The sequence below is a fragment of the Saccopteryx leptura genome, chromosome X (genome assembly GCF_036850995.1).
Source record: "Saccopteryx leptura isolate mSacLep1 chromosome X, mSacLep1_pri_phased_curated, whole genome shotgun sequence".
NCBI lineage: Eukaryota > Metazoa > Chordata > Mammalia > Chiroptera > Emballonuridae > Saccopteryx > Saccopteryx leptura.
The window spans coordinates 63060352-63080652 of NC_089516.1; positions in this window are offsets into that span (position 1 = coordinate 63060352).

The window sequence follows — 20301 nt, forward strand, 5'->3', positions numbered from 1 at the left end:
GTTTTGGGTAATATAGTCATTTTGACTATATTTATTCTTCCTATCCAGGAACAAGGAATATTTTTCCATTTTATTGTATCTTTTTCGATTTCCCTTAACAATGCTTAGTAGTTTTCATTATATAGGTCCTTTACATTCTTTGTTATATTTATTCCTCGGTGTTTTTTTTTTTTTGATGCAACCATGAAGGGATTGGTTTTTTTAGCTCATTTTCTGATGTTTCATCATTGGCATATAGGAAGGCAATGGACTTTTGTATATTAATTTTGTATTCTGCGACCTTACTGTATTGGTTTATTGTTTCTAGTAGTCTTTTTGTGGAGTCTTTGGGGTTTTTGATGTATAGGATCATATCATCTGCAAATAGTGAAACCTTTACTTCATCTTTTCCAATATGAATGCCTTTTATTTCTTTTTCTTGTCTGATTGCTCTGGCTAGAACTTCCAGCATTACGTTGAATAAGAGTGAGAGAGTGGACAACCTTGTCTTGTTCTGATTTTAGGGGAAAAGTCCTCAGTTTTATGCCAATTAATATGATGTTAGCTGATGGTTTATCACAAATGGCCTTTATTATGTTGAGATATTTTCCTTCTATACCCATTTTGTTGAGTGTTTTAAACATAAAATGGTGTTGTATTTTATTGAATGCCTTTTCTGCATCTATTGATAGGAACATATGGTTTTGTTCTTTGTTTTGTTGATATGGTGTATTACATTAACCATTTTACGTATGTTGAACCATCCTTGTGATTCTGGGATGAATCCCACTTGATCATAATGAATTATTTCTTTAATGTGTTGTTGTATTCGATTTGCTAGTATTTTAGCATCTGTATTCATTAGAGATATTGGTCTGTAGTTTTCTTTTTTTGTGTTGTCCTTGCCAGGTTTCAGTATGAGGGTTATGTTGGCCTCATAAAATGTGTTTGGAAGTATTGCTTCTTCAATTTTTTGGAAGACATTGAGTAGAATAGAAACCAAGTCTTCTTTGAATGTTTGATAGAATTCACTAGTATAGCTGTCTGGTCCTGGACTTTTATTTTTGGGGAGGTTTTTAATAGTTTTTTCTATTTCCTCCCTGCTTATGGGTCTGTTTAGGCTTTCTGCTTCATCATGATTCAGTTTAGGAAGATTGTGTTCTAGGAATTTATTCATTTTTTCTAGATTGTTAAATTTGGTGGCATATAGTTTTTCATAGTATTCTACAATAATTCTTTCTATATCTATGATGTCTGTGGTGATTTCTCCTCTTTCATTTTGGATTTTGTTTATCTGAGTCCTTTCTCTTTTTTCCTTAGTGAGTCTTGCCAAGGGCTTGTCAATTTTGTTGATCTTTTCAAAGAAACAGCTCTTTGTTTTATTAATTTTTTAAATAGTTTTTCTGTTCTCTATTGTTTATTTCTGCTCTGATTTTTATTATTTTCTTTCTTCTGCTGGTTTTGGGTATCCTTTATTCTTCTTTTTCTAGCTCCTTAAGATGTGAAGTTAAGTTGTTTATCTGGGCTCTCTCTTGTTTGTGCATATAGGCCTGTATTGATATGAACTTCCCTCTTATTACTGCTTTTGCTGCATCCTAGAGATTCTGATATCTCATATTGTTATTTTCGTTTGTCTGCATGTATCTTTTGATCTCTGCTTTTATTTCTTCTTTGACCCACTCATTTTTTAAAAATGTGTTGTTTCTTTTCCACATTTTTATGGGTTTGTTTACCTCCTTTCTTGCAGTTGAATTCTAGTTTCAAGGCTTTATGATCAGAAAATATGCTTGGTACAACTTTGATTTTTCTGAATTTGCTGATGTTATTTTTGTGGCCCCACATATGGTCAATTCTTGAGAATGTTCTATGTACACTAGAGAAAAATGTATACTTTGGCTCTTTGGGATGAAATGTCCTATAGATGTCTATCATATCCAATTGTTCTAGTGTTTCATTTAAGGCCAATATTTCTATATTGATTTTCTGTTTGGATGAACAATCTAGAGCTGTCAGCGGTGTATTGAGGTCTCCAAGTATGATTGTATTTTTGTTGGTTTTTGTTTTTAGGTCAGTCAGTAGCTGTTTAATGTGTTTTGGTGCTCCTTGGTTTGGTGCATATGTATTAAGAAGTGTTATGTCTTCTTGATTTAATGTCCCCTTAATCATTATGAAATGACTGTTTTTGCCTCTGATTACCTTTGTTGTCTTATAGTCAGCTTGGAGTATTGTTTTCCAACCTTTCACTTTGAATTTGTTTTTATCCTTGTAGCTTAGATGTGTTTCTTGTAGGAAGCATACAGTTGGATTTTCTTTTTTAATCCATTCTGCTACTCTGTGATTTTTTATTGGTGAGTTCAAGCCATTCACATTTAATGTAATTATTGACACTTGAGTGTTTTTTATTGCCATTTTATATATTGCTTTCTGATAGTTTTGTATCTTGTTTGATTCTTCTCTTTTGTTTTTCTATCATTTGTTTTTGTTTGGTTGTAATCCATACTTCTTTCCTCTGTTGCTTCTTTTTTCAGTCCATGTGCTTCTGTGGTGGTTTTTTCAGGTGTGGTTACTATTAAGTAATGAAAATGGTACCTCTCATGTTCATTGTAGTATATTATCTCATGAGTGCTTCTGCACTCCATCCTCCTTTACTACTGTTAATCTTTGTCCTCTCCCCTTTTTTGTTTTTGTTGTCACAAATTAAGTTTGTTTTTATTGTTTTCTTGATGGAGGTTTTACTTGTGGTTTTGTTTTGTTTTGTTCTTTGTATCTGGTTGGAAAACCCCCTTTAGTATTTCCTGAAGTGGGGGTTTTCTGGTGATAAATTTCCTCATCTTTTCTGTATCTGTATATGATTTTATTTCTCTTTTGTATTTGATGGATAGCTTTGATGGGTATAGTATTCTTGGCTGGAAGTTCCTCTCTTTCAGAACTTTAAATATTAGGTTGCACTCTCTTCTAGCTTGTAGAGTTTCTGCTGAGAAATATAATGATAATCTTTTATATGTTATATTCTTCTTTTCTCTGGCTGCCTTGAAAATTTTTTCTTTGTCGTTGGTTTATGCCAATTTCATTATGACATGCCTAGGAGTAGGTTTGTTAGGGTTAAGATAACTCGGTGTTCTGTTTGCTTCTTAAATTTGTGGCTTTATTTCTTTCCACAGGCTTGGGAAGTTCTCATCTATTATTTGTTTGAACATGTTCTCCATTCCATTTTCTCTCCCTTCTCCTTCTGATATTCCTATTATTCTTATGTTGCTCTTTTTGATGGAGTCAGACAATTCTTGTAGGGCTTTCTCATTTTTTTAAAATTTGTGAATCTCTCTCCTCTTCTCTCTGTAGTGCCTCTAGTTGCCTGTCTTCTATGTCACTAATTCTCTCCTCTTTCTGGCCTGTTATCTCATTTTTTAGTTCATGAGTTGAGTTTTTCATCTGTTTGATTTTGTTTTCATAGTTTCAATTTCCTTGGTAATGTTTTCTTTCTGTTCATTGAATTGTTTTTTGAGCTCCCTAAATTGACTTTCTCTGCTTTCTTGAATCTCCGTGAGTATTTTAGGATTTCAATTTTAAATTCTCTGTCATTTAACTCCAAGGTTTCCAAGCTATTGAACTTTTTTTCTATAGATTTTTCCTCATTTATCTGAGCTACATTTCTGTCTTTTGTATCTATAATATTTGATATTTTTCCCTTAATGGCATTTGAGAGTAGTATTGTTAATAACCCTAATAATAGTTGGTAAAGACTAAAAATTAAAAAAAGAAAATATTAAAAATTTTTTGAGAAAATACAGTGAAAATCTGAAAATTATATTGTGCTAAATGGAACAAACACTGCATAGAACCAAGGGCCTGAGTTGAAGAGAGGTGACAAAGAGGCAAACAACAAGGTAAGAACCCAGAAAATGCTACAAGAAAAAAATTTTGATCAAGAATAAAATATTTTTTTAATAAATGACGGTTGAATGAGAGATATAGTGAAAGAGAAAAGAAGAAAAAAAGAATAAAAAGCAAAAAGTACAGTGAAAAATGCAAATTCTTTAGTATTAAGTGGAACATAAATTACATAGAATGGAGGGCCAGAGTTGGGGGGAATACTAATGAGATAAACAATGAAATAAAAAGCACACAAAGTGTCACAAAGAAAAAATTTGAATTCAAAATAAAATAATTTGTGAGTGAAGATCAAATGAGAGGAACAGTGAAAGAGAAAAGAAGAAACCAAAAAAGAGGGAGAAAGAAAGAGAAAATTAAAAAAATAATAAAATAAAATAAAAAAGAATGGAAAATGTAACACCTATGGGTAATGAAGTTCAAAATAAAAAGAAAAGAGTAAACAGAAAGAGGATAAAAGGACCAAAGTGGAAGAAAAAGAAATACAAAAATGAAAAGAAAAAAAACGGAGAAAGTTATAAAGACTGTGGATTTTTTCTGGTTTTGAAAGGTTATCTTCTTCCCTTTTCTTCTTTCTCTTTTTGGCCAGTGGCACTGTACCCCAGGTTCTGTAGCTGTGGCATTCTTAGTTAGAGATTTGCAGTTGATGTCACTATGGCGATGACATAAACTAGGTCTCAGTCCCATTGGTAGGGAGGGCTTGTCAGCGTTTGCAGGCTCTGACAATGGGAGAGTCTGTTTTCCCAGCGCCTCTCCCCCAGTCTCTTCTTCCTGAAGCAGCATCCTGGGGAACCCAGCTGTGAAGTTGCCGCTGCCATTACCTGGAGAGCAAGAGGCTCTAAGAGCTGCCAAAACCCTCCTCTATCCCCCCTCAATGCAGGGTTCTGGGTAAGGCCTTGCCAGCTGGAGCCGCCAATGTATTCAGGCAGCGCTGGGAGCCTATTGCTCCTCAGGTGTCTTTCTGAGCCTCCATATATGTTTAGTATGCCTGAGCGTTTTGCGGGACTACTCTTCCCTGGCTTTTTGCACTTTGGCAGGAAGATACCCCAGTCACTGCCTGCAGGACAAGAGGTCTTAAAAGCTGCCAAGTTCCTCCTCCAGGTCCTTTTAAGGCACAGCTCTGGGTATAAAGGCTCTGTCGACCAGAGCCACCAGCTTAAGCAGGCAGGGGGGCAAGCTGAAATCTGGTCAGTCTCCTTACTAGGGTTCCCTGAGTATGTCTAGTTAAATTTGCTCTTTACAGACTTCTCCATTATTGGGAAGCCTATAGCCCAGCCCACCAGCTTCTGCAGTGTTTTCTGGGGTCTGTTCCATAGGAATGTGTTTTTTACCCTGTATGGGCTGGCAGGAAGTTGCTTCAGCCACTGCCTGCTGAGCGAAAGGCCCTAAGATCTATCAAGTCCCTCCTTCGGGTTCTCTTTATTTGCAGACCTGGTAAAGAAGACCTTGTCAGCCAGAACTGCTGCCAACATGAGCCAGTTGGGCAGTGAGCAGACTGCGGGTTCGGATCCTTTTAGCAATCCGCAGGTCTGTTTTCCATAGGCTGTCTGCAAGTTGCCTGCGTGTCCCCCCCCCCGGCCCTTTCCCCCAGAATTTGCTTTATTAGCCTGTATGGCTGGTGAAGGTGCCCCACCTGGAGAGGTCTGGGCATAGGGAAGCTGGCTTTCGGGCACTCCCTTCACGCTGTTTGTTCAAGGAGCAGGAACCACACAGAGACTCTGGCTTCAGCCCAGGCAGAAGGCCACTGCTGACAGTCTTCAACCCAGCCCCTCAGTCCTGGAACGCAGGTGCCTATGCCCGAGGCGCTAGGAGGAACCACTCATACACAGCCCACACTCACTGATCCAGAGACGGGGGTAAACAAGACAGCTGCTCGCCTACCTCTGCTGGGGTTTGCTGCTGGTGTTAGCTCCACGTGGGTTGAGCCATGGGCACACTCTCTCCTCAGCTTGAATGTCTCCACCCTAGCCCTCCCTTTCTCTCAGTTCCAAGGGAAAAATAGTTTCCTCTGGTCAGTGAGGGAAGCAGAATACTCCATTCTCCGCCCTATTTCCTTCAAACTGGTCTAAATCAGTCACCTTTTTGCCCAATCGTACCTTTATTTGATGTATGTGTATTTCAGATGCTCCTGGGATTGTTTTTCTGTCTCTAGTTGTTGGACTTGTTGAAATTTCAGGGAGAGGTATCGGGAGTCCTCTTCATGGCACCATTTCTCTGACATCACCCAAGATGCCCACAGTACTAGTCAGAGCAATTAGGAAAAAGAAATAAAAAGCATTTAAATTGGACAGAAAGAAGTAACACTATTCCTATTCATAGATATAATGTTATTATCTCAGGAACCCTCAAAAATCCACAAAAAACTATTAGAGCTAATAAATCCCAAAAAATTATAGGATACAAAATTAATGCACAAAATTCTTAGTATTTATATACAGCAACAATGAAAGTTTCAAAAAATGATATCAGAAAAATTATTCCATTATTTTTATTTTTATGAAATGTATTTATGTAATATCAATTAATAACTATATAATTTCAGATAAAGAACTTTATATACAACAACTGTATACTTCATTGTGTGCCTACCACTCAAACCTTAGTCACCTTCCATGAACATGTATTTGATTCTCTTTACCCTCTTTAGCCTCTTCATCTTCCCCATACATATTTTCTCCTCTGAAAAACACTATTCTTTCATGTGTATCTATAAGTTTGTTTTTTTCTTTGTTTATATGTTGGGTTTTTTGTTCATTAGTTTCCTTTTGTTTTATATCCCATATATGAATAAAATCATACTGCAGCCACTATGGAAAACAGTATGGATGTTCCTCAAAAATTAAGACTAGAAATACCATATGACCCAGCAAGTCCATCTACTGGGTGTCTACCTCCAAAAATTGAAAACATTGTTATGTAAAGACACATGCACCTCCATGTTCATCATAGCATTATTCACAGTGTTCCTTGACAGCGGACTGGATAAAGAAGAAGTGGTACATATATACAATGGAATACTACTCAGCCATAAAAGATGAAATACTGCCATTTGCAACAATATGTGTACATGTTGAGAGTATTAAACTAACTGAAATAAATCAGACAGAAAACAATTCCATTTATAATAGCGTCAATAATAAAAAAATATTTAAAATTAAATTAACAAAGTAAATATAAAATTTATATTCTGAAAACTATAAAACATTGTTACAAAAAATTAAAGAAGACTTAAATAAATGAAAAGACATCCCATGGGGCAATTGAGGTTAGGTGGTCCCTAGAGAAGGAGAGAAGATAAGCTAGACTTGGTTTGAGGCCTCTGGTACTCTAGAGCTGCTGCAATTACTGACAATGTACACCAAAAATGGTGCTGCCACTGGGAGCTGCAGTTAAGGGCCTTATTTTCTGCATTATGGATTTTCTTTGAACCAGGATATGCCTCCATTTTTAGTCTACCTTTAACAAGAAAGCTCTCAAATCAAGGATGCCTTATGTTTCTTTATATCTGCTCTATTTTTCATCTGTTGCTGTTGTTTTTTTCTTCCTGTCACACCCTTTTTAAAATTCAGGCTTGAGTGTCCCAAGATTTGAGCCAAAGCACAAGCTTAAGTGGTGGACACCAGCACCAGTGCTCTATTCAGTTTTACTTTTTTCTCCCATGCTATTGATCCAACTTTGTGGGCCTCCATTCTTTTTATCCTTGGACTGAATTCTTTCCCAGAAGACTCTCAATATCTCATCTAAGTAGATCTCTGAAGAGACTACCCCATCAGTTCTCTAGACATATTTCTATCCTGTACTAAACATATGCTTGAGACTCCCTGCTCTATTCTGTAACTGATATAATTTTCATTTGATCATTAAATTAGATAATTTACTAAAGATCTATTTATTATGTGTCAGGTATAATTCTGGACACTAAGGAATTAGAGCTGAACACAATGCAATCCCTTTCCTTGTGAGGCTTCTGTCTTGAGGGGAACAGAAAACAAATAAGATGTTATATAATTTGTTTTTAATTGCAATTGTGCTTTATAGGAAAAGTATAAGGTGCTGTGAGATTTGATAGGAGAATCCAAACAATGGTAATGCGGCACAAAAGCTTTTTTTGAGGAAGCTGAATTCTAAAGGCTCTGGAGGTGTTAACCAGGTAAAGGGGTTGAAACAGACATATGAGTGTTTCAGGCAATGGGAGCAATATTCATCATTCATTTTTTCATTTGTTTAATGATTTATTTAATGAATATTTACTGAACACCTACCATGTACTAGGCATTGTTCTAGGTGCTGAGGATACCGCAGTGGAAAAAAATAAACAAAATCCTTGTTCTTGTGTTGCTTCTAATTCGATTGGGAGAGGGGCCAAAAATAAACAACATATATATGTAAAATAATTGGTATGTATGATGATAAGTACTATGGAAATCAAAAAGCAACAATGCATAAGAAGTGATGATGATAGATACTAGGAAGTAGAGGTGAGGTACAGTTTACAAATATCTAAGGTAGGGAGAATCCTACTGCTTTTCAGAAGCTGAAAGGTGGTAAGCAGGCTATGGGAACAAGAGCTACTGCTGGCTAATGGTACTATATTCTATTCATGTAGCACTTTGTTTTAATGTACATCATTTCACACATGGCCCTGTCTTGCCCAGTCCTTGCCAACATAGTGTATTTGATTTTCTTTACCAAAAGCTTTGGATCCAGCTTGTTGTGGGGACAGTTTCCATGGGTCTATGCCTTATACTTTAAAATGAAAGACAATAGAGAATTAGAGAATTGGGATTCTCTTTACAGAAATGTGTTTTTAGCCAATTTTTCTGGGTTGAAAATGGGTTTCTGGAAATTATTTTAGAGCTTTAAATTCTAGCTGATTAGGACAGGCAAAGGGCAGAGCATGTTGGCATGATGGCCAAATGTGTAAAGGAAGAGAATGCTGATTTCCAGGGAAGTGGTGGATCTGATTTTCATAGGAAGTGATATGTAGCTGATTTTTCAGAAGTCACCTCCTCTAGCAAGTAGGCAAATCAAAGCCTATAAACATATTTGTAGAGAATGAGTTTATACTATTGTACATTTCCAGAGTGAGCTTCTGACACATTGCATGGTACTATTATTATTGCTCCTACTTTACAGAGAGGGAAACTGGGGCTCAGAAATGTTAGGCAACTTACTCAACATTACATAGTAAACCAGGGTTAAAACTCTATAGGCCAGAGAGACAAGATGGCATTGGAGTAGGTGGACGTACCAACATCCACCTCCCAGAACCAAAGTGGATTAGAAACTAATTTTAAGAATTATCATCTGGAAAAACCAACTGTGGACTAAACTAAGAGGACTCTTCAACCAAGGAACACTGAAGAAGCCACACTGAGACTGGTAGGAAAAGCAGAAACACAGAGAGGGTTGCCCAGCTCCCCGGAGCAAATGGCAGCTGAGAGAGACTCATGTGGCGGGAAGTGAGTTTAGCAGAGAAGAGAGGGTCCTGAGCCCCAGGAACAAAGCCCCAGCCTGCAGCCCCAGAGCTTAGAAGAGGTGTATGGACAGTATTTAGCTGGAAACAAGGCAGGATACTGTTTGTGAGAAAGAGACTGATTTCTCAGACCCAGAATTCTTCTTAAAGGGACCGTGCAGAACACCTCTCTCACAATCACTCACCTGGGGCTCCAGGGGATGGGGAGAGAGGAGAATACCAGAGTAGCAGGAAGAGAGTGTAATCTAGGAGGCACAGGGAGAAACATTTTGGGAGACAGCCACCCTATCCCCTGGGACGAGTCACTCCCCAAATATGAAGTGAATATTTCCTCTGGAAACAGCAATGCCAGCTAAGGGAAGCAGGATACCAGCCAAACAAGCTCTCCCATGGTGCTCAGAGCAGAGTTGCTTAGAAGGATGGAGCTTTCGGGACTACAGTAGTGACTGTTAGGGTCTGAGCTGCACCGCCCACATCCCACATGGCTGAGAGCTCACCCGAGGGCGATCAGCAGCAGGACACAGAAGCCCAGTTTTGTTGGCATGGGTGGAAGCCAGCTGGCCACCACTGGGCTCAGCTGTGGGCTTGATCTTGCCCGGCTGGGGAGAAGGGTACGTGCAAAAGTGGTCAAGCCCAGCTGCGGGCAGCCTGTATTCCAGCCTGTGGGAGAAGGGCGGGAAGCCCAGAATGGGTGGAGACCAGCCCTTGAGCAAGGGCACAGGAGCACAGCCTTGCCCTGCCCGCAGAACCAAGGCTTGTGGCTTGACTTGGGAGCTGGCTCCTCCCGTGAGGGTGGAGCTAAAACCCCAGAACAGGCAGAGTCCCGCTACTGAGCATAGGCATGCAGTCCTGCCTGGCCTGTGGAGCCAAGGCTTGCAGCCATCCCACGAGCAGGCTCCTCCTGCAAGGGTGGGGCAAAAGCCTGGAAACAGGCGGAGACCCACACCTGAGCAAAGGTGCTCACCACTGCCCTCAGGGCCGAGCATAATGCCAACCACGGGGGAGGGGTAAAGGCCAAGGCCTCCAAGGCTTGTACACTTGAGCACATGACCACAGCCACTCCTGTGAAGGAGAGGCAGAAGCCACAGCAACAGCCCCAGTGGGCAGGCACTGGCAATGCCCATACCCAAATGCCCTAGGCAGCAACAGCAGAGGGGGTGGTGGGCCTGCAGACAGACCATACCTAGGGAACAGAGGCCACACCCAGTGGACTCCAGTGGCCAAAACCTTCCTTTACACAGAGAAAATGAGAAGGCAAAGAAATGCAACACAAATGAATCAGAGAAATCCCCAGAAAAGGACCTGAATGAATCAGATATAACCAAATTACCAGATGCAGAGTTTAAAATAACAATTGTTAGGATGCTCACAGATATTAGAACAACAATAGATGGTCATTACGAACACCTAAATAAAGAGATAGCAAATATAAAAAAAAAGACATTGAAATAATAAAAAAGAATCAGGCAGAAATGACAAATACAATATCAGAAATAAAGAACACAATGGAAAGAATTAAAAGCAGGATGGACGAAGCTGAGAATCAAATCAACGAGTTAGAGGACACAATAAATAAAGGTACAGAAGCAGAGCAGAAAAAAGAAAAGAGACTCAAAAAGTCTGAGGAAACTCTAAGAGAGCTCTGTGACAACATGAAGAGAAATAACATCCACATCATAGGGGTTCCTGAAGAAGTAGAGAAAGAACAAGGGATAGAGACTTTGTTCAAGCATATCATAGCTGAAAACTTCACTCAATTAAGGCAGAAAAACATCTCACATGTTTAAGAAGCACAGAGAACTCTATTAAGGAGAAAACAAAAAATCAACACCAGGACACATCATAATTAAAGTACCAAAGCTAAGTGATAAAGAGAAAATATTAAAAGCTGCTAGAGACAAAAAGACTATCACCTACAAAGGAGCCCCCATAAGCATGACTTCTGACTTCTCAACAGAAACACTTGAGGCCAGAAGGGAATGGCAAGAAATATTCAAAGTAATGCAGAACAAGAACCTACAAGCAAGACTACTTTATCCAGCAAGGCTATCATTTAAAATTGAAAAAGAAATAAAAAGCTTTCCAGACAAAAAAAAAAAACTCAAGGAATTCACTACAACCAAGCCAAGGCTGCAAGAAATGCTAAGGGGCCTGTTGTAAACAGATCAAAGGAGAAAAAGAATATAGCAAAAGAGGAATACTGTTTTAAAGAATAAAATAGCAATAAACAATTACATATCAATAATAACCTTAAATGTAAATGGATTAAATGATCTGATCAAAAGACATAGGGTATCTGTGTGGATAAGAAAACAGGACCCATACATATGCTGTCTACAAGAGACACACCTTAAAACAAAAGATGCACATAGACTGAAGATAAAAGGATAGAAAAAAATATTTCACGCAAACGGAAATGAAAAAAAAAAAAGCTGAGGTAGCAATAATTATATCAGACAAAATGGACTTTACAACAAAGACTATAGTTAGAGATAAAGAAGGTCACTACATAATGATAAAGGGAGCAATCCAACAGGAAGATATAACTGTTGTAAATATCTACGCACCCAATATAGGAGCATATAAATATATAAAGCAGACTTTGATGGATTTAAAGGGTGAGATCAACAGCAATATTATAATAGTAGGGGATTTCAATACCCCACTGACATCACTAGATAGATCCTCAAGAAAGAAAATTAACAAAGAAACAGCAGACTTAAAGGACATACTAGATCAACTTGATTTAATAGATATCTTCAGGACCTTTCACCCTGAAACAGCAGAGTATACATTCTTTTCAAGTGCTCATGGTACATTCTCTAGAATAGACCACACGTTAGGGCACAAAAGCGGTCTCAACAAATTTAAGAAGATTAAAATCGTATCGAGCACTTTCTCTGATCACAATGGCATGAAACTAGAAATCAACCACAACAGAAAAACTGAAAAATACTCAAACACTTGGGAACTAAATAGCATGTTATTAAATAACAAATGGGTAAACAATGAGATCAAAGAAGAAATTAAAAAACTCCTAGAAACGAACGATAATGAGCATACATCAACTCAAAATTTATGGGACACAGCAAAGCAGTCCTAAGAGGGAAGTTCATAGCATTACAGACATACCTCAAGAAGCTCAACTAAACAACTTGAACCTACATCTAAAAGAACTAGAAAAAGAACAGCAAGTAAAGCCCAGAGTTAGTAGAAGGAAGGAAATAATAAAGATCAGACCAGAAATAAAAAACAGAGAGGCTAAAGAGACAATAAAGAGGATCAATGAAACCAGGAGCTGGTTCTTTGAAAAGGTAAACAAGATTGATGAACCTTTAACCAGACTCACCAAGAAAAAAAGAGAGAGGACTCAAATAAATAAAATTAGAAACAAGAGTGGAGAAATAACAACTGACACAACAGAAATACAAAATATTGTAAGAATATACTATGAAGAACTGTACGCCAAAAAACTAGACAACCTAGATCGGTGTTTCCCAACGTGGGGCCCATGCCCCACAGGGGGGCAATTCGATAGTTAAGGGAGGCAATTTGAAAATGGACTCGACACAACTTTAACTCTTTCACCCCGGGGCCATTTAAATGCAATGCTAGATAGATATCAGTGCCAAATTTAACAAAAAATGCAATTCTTGAATAATTGCGGTAAATAATTATTAAGTATAATTTCATTTGATGAGACCAAAGTATCAACTGGGTGATTGGCGTCGTCAAGTAAACCTCGTCCTGGGTTCACCGCGGAGGGTGCCATCTGCCGCGGGGAACCCCAGACGTTTTAAAAACTCGCTAAGCAACGCAGTTATTCTCACCTAATTGGCCCATCGCAACTTCTGTAGTGTTTCACATCATTCAGTTGGTGTTAATTTGAAATAAGTGTCAGTCAAAACTGTTGTAAAAGCTCGTTGATTTAATAAATATACATATATATATATTGTATAGATATAATTGGTAAGTATTTGATTTTATTTTTATCAATATTAAACTCTTTATTAAGTACTTCTTGCATCAGGGCTAGAAAGCAATAATATTTTATAAATATTATTGGGGCTATAATAGTGCATGCACGACAATTTTAATTTTTAGAAGCATAACTTTCCAGAAAATTTTGTCAAGTGGAAAAAATATAGATACCTTTTGATTTGTGGTGGTAGTGTAGTAAATGTGTTATATACATTTAAATAAATATGAATTTTTAGTATACATTTACTCTATGTCACATTGAATATATTTTAACACATATTTTAATATTAGTTTTTAATTGATCTTATTTTTATTATAGCCCATAGTAAAATGAGTGGTGCAAGCAAGAAAAAAACTCGTCAATATTCGGAGGAATATTTAAAATTTGGGTTCATACCTGCTGTTCACGATGAGCGGATTCCTTTTTGTCTTTTATGCCAGCAATGCTTCACCAACGCATCAATGAAACGAGGTCGTCTTGAGGCGCATTTGAAGGCGAAACATAGTGCTCATATTAATTCAGATTTGAGTTACTTTAAAACTTTAAAGAAAAATTTTGAAAAAAGAACAACATTAAAGTCTCTATTTACTGCTCATACTTCAACTAATAATCGTGTTCTTGAGGCTAGTTATCAAATTTCTTTATTCATCGCTAAAACTGGTGAAAATCACACTATAGGAGAGAATTTAATAAAACCGTCAATATCAGCATTTCTTAAAATGGTTCTTGAAAAAGATGACAAAGATGTAAAAGCTATGCCACTCAGTAACAATTCTGTTAGCAGAAAAATAGACAAAATGAGTGAGGATATTGAAAAACAACTTATAGAAAAGCTGAAAACAGGAAAATTCTCCTTGCAAATGGATGAATCAACTTTGAGAGACAGTGAGGCAGTATTGATCACTTACGTAAGATATATTGATAAAGGACATTTTGCTGAAGAAATGTTGTTCTGTAAAAGATTAGAAAGCACCACTACCTCCAAAGATATATATAATAAGCTAAAAAACTACTTAGATGTCAATAATATACCAATGAAAAATATAACATCTTGTGCTGCAGATGGTGCTCCCAATATGATGGGCAAGAAAAATGGCTGCTTAAAATTGATGAAAGATGCGAATCCAGAAATGATTCTTGTGCATTGTGTTATTCGTAGGGAAAACTTAGTATCTAAAAACATCTCGCCTGTTCTGAATGAAGTATTACATACAGTAATAAAGTGTGTTAATGCTATTAAAGCTAGTGCCAAATGTAAGCATCTTTTCAAGCTATTTTGTGAAGAACAAAATGAAGACCATGTGAGACTTTTACTTCATACTGAAGTAAGATGGCTATCTAAAGGAAACTGTTTGAAAAGATTTATGGAACTGTTTGATACTCTTAGTGATTTTTTAAGCGACAAACCTGAAATGAAGTATCTGTTAACAATAGATGGTAAAGCATTTGTGAGTTATTTAGCCTATATCTTTGAAAAACTAAATATATTAAATAAGCAACTTCAAGGAACAAATAAAACTCTTGTCGATGCAAAAGCAAAGATATTTGGTTTCATTACCAATATTGAGTTATGGCAGAAACATATTAACAACAAAAACTTTAAACAGTTTCATTGGCTCCAAAAATGTGAAGTAACTGATACTGCTTTACTTGTTATTGTCAATCATTTGAACATTCTATCGGCTGATTTAAAAGAAAGATTTTCTGATTTAAAAAAAATTGATTTCCCAACATGGATGATGCAGCCAATGTTAGTGGATTTGTCTGATATATCAAATATGTAGTATCAAGAAGAACTCACAGAGTTGCAAAATGATGAGTCAGTTAAAGCTTTATTTAATATCAAAGGAGCGATGGTATGGCTTTGTGAGGAAACAGAAATCAAATACCCAAATTCAACCAAATGTGCAAGAAAACTATTGCTACTGTTTTCATCTTCATTTTTAGCTGAATGTGGATTTAGTGCTGTAAATGATTTACTGGTAAAAAAAAGAAATCGGCTGGATATAACACAACGTGGAGACTTGAGACTAAAGCTAACCAAATTGGAACCTAATATAAAATCTCTGTGCAGCAAGCATCAAACTAAATTAAAATAATAAATTAATATAGAAAAATCTGTATTAAAATTATTTGGAATTTAAATTTCTGTTTTTCATTATATGTTTTGAAATTTTACTTACTGTGTTTTGTTAACAATTTCATAGTGATTTCTTCCTAGAACCTATCATTTATGTTTATTAAGTGAACAAATCAATTTTTTAATGTTAAAAATTTTGTATGTTACATAGGGGGGGACATAAAAATTTTAGAAAGGTTAAGGTGGGGCATGGCACAAAAAAGGTTGAGAAACACTGACCTAGATGAAATAGAAAAATTCCTTAAAACATACAATCTTCAAAAAATCAATCTGGAAGAATCAGAAAACTTAACAGACCAATTACAACAAATGAGATTGTAACAGTTATCAAAAAACTCCCAAAAAAGAAAAGTCCTGGGCCTGATGGCTTCGAAAGTGAATTCTACCAAATATTCAAAGAAGAACTAACTCCTATCCTTCCCAAGCTATTTTAAAAAATGCAAGAGGAAGGAAGACTTCCAAGCTCCTTTTATAGGTGAGCATAATTCTGATTCCAAAACCTGGCAAAGACAACACAAAGAAAGAAAATTATAGGCCAATATCCCTGATGAATTTAGATGCTAAAATCCTCAACAAAATATTAGCAAACCGGATCCAGCAATATATAAAAAAAATCATACACCATGATCAAGCGGGATTTATTCTTGGGAGGCAAGGCTGGTACAATATTTGCAAATCAATCAATGTGATTCATCCCATAAACAAAAAGAAGGAGAAAAACCACATGATAATTTCAATAGATGTAGAAAAAGCATTTGATAAAATCCAGCACCCATTCATGATCAAAACTCTCAGCCAAGTGGGAATACAGAGAATATACCTCATCGTGATAAAGGCCATCTCTGACAAACCCACAGACAACATCATAGTCAATGGGCAAAAAATAAAGCAATCCCCTTAACATCAGGAACAAGGCAGGGGTGCCCCCTTTCACCACTCTTATTCAACATAGTCCTGGAAGTCCTAGCCACAGCAATCAGACAAGAAGAAGAAATAAAAGGCATTCAAGTTGGAAAAGAAGAAGTAAAACTATCATTATTTGTAGATGATATGATATTGTATATAGAAAACCCTAAAGTCTCAGTCAAAAAACTGCTGGACCTCATAAACGAATTCAGAAAGGTGGCAGGATATAAAATTAATACTCAGAAATCAGAGGCATTTTTATACACTAACAATGAACTGTCAGAAAGAGAAATTAAGAAATCAATCCCCTTTACAATTGCAACCAAAAAAATAAAGTACCTAGAAATAAATTTAACCAAGGAGACTAAAGACTTGTACTTGGAAAATTATAAAACATTGATAAAAGAAATCAGGGAAGATACAAACAAGTGGAAGCATATACCGTGCTCATGGTTAGGAAGAATAATCATTAAAATGTCTATATTACCCAAAGCAATTTATAAATTCAATGCAATACCGATTAAAATAACAATGACTAACTTCAAAGATATAGAACAAATATTCCAAAAATTTATATGGAACCAAAAGAGAACACGAATAGCCTCAGCAATCTTGAAAAGGAAGAATAAAGTGGGAGGTATCACACTTCCGGATATCAAGTTATACTACAAGGCCACTGTACTCAAAACAGCCTGGTACTGGCATAAGAACAGGCATATAGATCAATGGAACAGAACAGAGAACCCAGAAATAAACCCAAACCTTTATAGACAACTGATATTTGACAAAGGAGGTAAAAGCATACATTGGAGTAAAGACAGCCTCTTCAACAAATGGTGTTGGGAAAATTGGACAGCTACCTGCAAAAAAAATGAAACTAGACCACCAACTTACACCATCCAAAAAAAATAAACTCAAAATGGATAAAAGACTTAAATGTAAGCCATAAAACCATAAGCATCTTAGAAGAAAACATAGACAGTAAGCTGTCTGACATCTCTGGCAGCAATATAATTGCCGATTTGTCTCCACAGGGAAGTGAAATAAAAGACAGGATAAACAAATGGACTTTATCAAACTAAAAAGCTGCACATCTAAAGACAATAAGAACAGAATAAAAAGACAAACTCACAATGGGAGAATATATTTCACAATGCATCCGATAAGGGGTTAATAACCAAAATTTATAAAGAACTTCTAAAACTTAATACCAGGAAGACAAACAATCCAATCCAAAAATGGGCAAAAGAAATGAATAGACACTTCTCCAAAGAGGACATACAGATGGCCAATAGGCATATGAAATAATGCTCAACATCACTAATCATTAGAAAAATGCAAATTAAAACCACAATTAGATATCACCTCACACCAGTCAGAATGGCGCTCATCAACAAAACAACACATAATAAGTGCTGGCGAGGATGTGGAGAAAAGGGAACCCTCCTGCATTGCTGGTGGGAATGCAGACTGGTGCAGCCACTGTGGAAAACAGTATGAAGATTCCTCAAGAAATTAAAAATTGAACTTCCTTTTGACCCAGCTATACCACTGTTAGGAATATACCCCAAGAACACCATAGCACTGTTTGAAAAGAATAAATGCACCCCCATGTTTATGGCAGCATGTTTCACAATAGCGAAGATGTGGAAGCAGCCCAAGTGTCCGTCAGTGGACGAGTGGATTAAAAAGCTTTGGTACATATATACCATGGAATACTACTCAGCCATAAGAAATGATGACATCGGATCATTTACAACAACATGGATGAACCTTGATAACATTATACTGAGCAAAATAAGTAAATCAGAAAAAAACTAAGAAGTATATGATTCCATACATAGGTGGGACATAAAAATGAGACTCAGAGACATGGACAAGAGTGTGTGGGTTACAGGGCGGGGGGGGGGGGAGGAGAGGGAGGGGGTTGGGGGAGGGGTGGGGCACAAAGAAAATCAGTTAGAAGGTGACGGAAGACAATTGGGATTTGGGCAATGGGAATGCAGCATAATCAAATGTCAAAATAACCTAGAGATGTTTTCTCTGAACATATGTACCCTGATTTATCAATGTCACCCCATTAAAAATAATAAAAAAAGGAATTTGTCTCAGGCTAATTTAGGCAGTTAGAAGAATAGTATAAGGATGCTAATTCTGCTTCTCAGGTCACATTCTGCAAAAGGGTCCCCAAGAAAATTGGTGATTTGGCTCCTCTGATTTTGAAGATTGGATTTAAAAAAATAGGTCAGGAATGCCCTGAATTGGAACTCACAATACATGGGCATAAGTTTAAAGGACTTTTAGATATGGAGCTGATATATCTGTTATTGCTAAGCTACATTGGCCTCCTTCCTGGCCCACTCATGCAGCAGCCACAGAATTACAAGGTATAGGGCAGAATAAATCCTCTCAACAAAGTTCTAGTTTTTTACATTGGGAAGATTAAGAAGGTCATTCTGGATTTTTTAAACCTTATGTGCTCCCTTGTTGGCCAGTTAATTTGTGGGGTAGAGATGTTTTGAAAAATACAGGAGCGTGGCTTGTCAGTACTAATGGTCTAGTCAGTACTCAGATGCTTGATCGGGGATTTTTGCCCACTAAGGGACTAGGGAAAGAACAGCGAGGAATTCTTAACCCCATAGAAGTGGCACCCAATACCAGAAGGTGTGGATTAAAATATCAAAATTTAGCATAGAGGCCTTGGTAGCTCCTGCTACCCCAATAATGCATTGTGCAGACCCAATTACTTGGAAATCAGATAATCCTGTATGGGTAGACCAATGGCCCCTTCCTCAGGGGAAACTTAGGGCAGCTGCTCAATTGATTCAAGAGCAGCTACAGCTTGGGCACATTGAACCATCTAATAGCCCATGAAATACACTTCCATATTTTGATCTTGTCGCCTCCTGAACTATCAAGGGGCATAGGTGACCCTTACAGCTTATAGATTTTGAGCCTCAAAATTATTGTTCCTTTTTTCAAAGGATCAACAACAATGGCTCTGGGAAACTTCCACTAAATGGCAAATTGCTTTTGCAAATCAATGGACAACTTTATACTGAAACAGTCAACTTAAAGTCAGCTCAAAGACTAGAATTATATGCCATTATCATGGCTTTTCAGCATTTGCCATAATCCTCCTTTAATCTATATACAGACAGCAAATATTTACTTTTGGTTGTTTCCACTATAAAGACTGCTGTCTTAGGGACAACTGCTGATGAACTATTCAAAGTTCCTCCTTTGAATGCTTGTATGTCAACGTATAGCTCCATGTTTTATAGGACATACTCGAGCTCACTCCATGCTCCCTGGAGCTTTAGCAGAAGGAAATGCCCTTGTTGATCAAGCTACCCAAAAGAAAATTAGTTGAAGAAACCATGACAGATTGAGTAAGTCAGTCTCATACTATCATCACCAGAATGCTGCAGCCCTGTGTAAACAGCTTCAACTTTCTCGGGAAGCAGAACGGCAGATTGGTAAATCCTGTCCAAGGGGTCCTATACTACAATCTGTCCCTTCATTTGGAATTAATGCTCAAGGACTCCTACCAGGATAACTTTGGCAAATGGATGTTACTCATATACCTTCATTTAGCAAACAGTCCTATGTCCACGTTACAGTGGATACCTACTCTGGATTTATAGTAACCTCTGTCAGAACAGGAGAGACTGCTAAGCATGTTATAGCTCATTGTCTGTATGCATTGTTCTATTATTGGATTTCCTAAACTGGTTAAACTGACAATGCTCCTGCATATGTAGCAAAAGCATTTACTGTATTTTGTCAAACCTTTCGAATTATGGGTATTTCTTACAATCGTTAAAGTCAAGGTATTATTAAAGTGTATCCAGTAAATATTTAAGGTCAATTTAAAAAAATTTAAAACAGGGGAGTCATATCCTCGAACTCCTATGGGTCTACCATATC